The sequence below is a fragment of the Sinocyclocheilus anshuiensis genome, unplaced genomic scaffold (assembly GCF_001515605.1).
Source record: "Sinocyclocheilus anshuiensis isolate Anshui unplaced genomic scaffold, SAMN03320099.WGS_v1.1 scaffold180, whole genome shotgun sequence".
NCBI classification, from domain to species: Eukaryota; Metazoa; Chordata; class Actinopteri; order Cypriniformes; family Cyprinidae; genus Sinocyclocheilus; species Sinocyclocheilus anshuiensis.
Genome location: NW_015554093.1, coordinates 950,350 through 952,167, shown reverse-complemented (window position 1 = coordinate 952,167; position 1,818 = coordinate 950,350). Strand labels below are relative to the sequence as shown.

Genomic DNA, 1,818 nt, shown 5'->3' with positions numbered 1-1,818 from the left:
TCGGCGTTATAATATGTCAGACTGCCTGTTAATCAAACTCCCGGCGAAAGGGTCAATTAAGCAGCCAATATTGGGCAAAGTAAAGAAATAACTGGGGCTAAAGAAATGCCTGCAGTTAATGCCACGTGCTGCACTTTTCACACATGTCTCTTTAAATAGATTTTTGATATAACGTCTTTGTGTCATTTGGAGCGACCACTCATCATGTGGTGCGACCAATAATAGCAATAACTGTATTACATTAAAAATTAAATATCTAATTTCTGTGGTTGAAATATGAATCACTGCTACAGTATGCTTAGGTGAATGGTATTTTTAAAACGTTTTTATCAATTTTATGCAATTTACAGGAAAAATAAGTCTGTTAACTACATTTAAGAAGGCAACTCTGAAATTATAGAACAAAAATAAGAGATTATTATTTACAAAAACTCAAATTAAATGCAAAGACTTTGTTTCTAAACACTTTAATTACTGAGAACATTTAAAAAAATGTTAAGCATTTTTAATAAATAAAATATTAAATTATTTAATTTTAATATAAATCATGGTCGCACCACATTACATTTTTTAATGCTACGGCCAATTCATCTAGATGAAAACACACTAAAATCACTTAATTTTACATTTTAATATAAATTTATGTGTACACAACATTCTTAATGTTTGAACAATTACAATAGATATTATTATTTTTTGTATTTTAAAATTGGCCTGTCGAAAATCCTTATACGTCAATGACCCATACATTTATAACATTTAAAAACATGTGACAGCGTTCTCCGACCTGGTATTTAATACAGTTTAATTTAATTTAATTTGATATTGAGATTTACATTTTAATTTGGATGACAGAATTTACTAAAAATATTGTCATTTATGATGGTTTTGAAAACTAACATACAAAGCCACTGCTAGAGAAAACACATTTCTTATAGTCTGTGAGAATGTCACATGTTGTGCGGCCAAATTATTTAGCAGTTCTCATATTTTTATTTTATAGTATCAAGAGATATTTGTAATGATATACGCTGTGAGTTCTATTGAGGACAGCATTTGTGTATTTACGAGTGTATGACTAACGCATGTGCGTGTGAATGTGTGTGTGCGTGTGTGAGATCTGAGAAGCTTCAAATGCCAGGAGACTGAAATGTCTGTGGCAGTTATTGGGTTTAGAGTTTGAGTCCGAGCTCTGGAGGATCTGCTGACTGCATAGTTGCAAGCTCACTATAAAAAAGTGGTTTGGTGAACCAGCAAATATAAACATATTCAGGCAATTAAATCTAGTAATTAATCAAACCAAAGCCAATCTCCCCAAAATATACAACGACTGCCACGCAAGTCTAAGATTTCACAGCGTCAATGTCCAACTTTATAGTGCCTTTATAGTGTGTAAAACAAGTATTTACACCTTCTTTTACTGGTAGGTAGAGGCATGCATAATTGCTATTTGATTTGACTCAATACACTAAACTTATGACTTAATATCTGAATTTCCATGCACAGTAACTAAAAATACACCCAAAAGACAGCATTAGCAAATCACTTGGTCCGAAACTTCCAAACAGACCATCACAGGACGTAATGAACTTCCATGCAGGACCGTGGCACCAACAATGCACACATTAGCACTAAACTTACAAAATGAATCAGGAACAGATTCTTACACACAAGCTCTCAGGCCCATCTCCCACCTCAGAGCAGACGGTCCGGCATATCCAGAGTGCTGCAGCCATAAACTGCAGGATTCCTTCCAGAGGGTGTGTGAGTGTGTGTGTGTGTGAGAGAGAGAGAGAGAGAGAGAGAGAGAGAGAGAGA

The 1,818-nt window shown here is 34.3% G+C and overlaps 1 protein-coding gene across 3 annotated transcripts in view; it reads right to left on the bottom strand.

Annotated features, from left to right (window-relative positions):
• Positions 1-1,793, bottom strand: part of LOC107669369 (potassium channel subfamily K member 4-like) — a 13,979-nt gene extending 12,186 nt beyond the window's left edge. Inside the window, exon 1 of one of the 3 annotated variants that reach the window (XM_016461557.1) lies at positions 1,642-1,793. The gene's annotated coding sequence lies outside the window, so the exon portion shown is untranslated. The remainder of the gene's footprint in view (positions 1-1,641) is intronic. The other 2 variants (XM_016461556.1, XM_016461559.1) reach the window with 2 other exon arrangements.
• Positions 1,794-1,818: the final 25 nt, after the last annotated feature.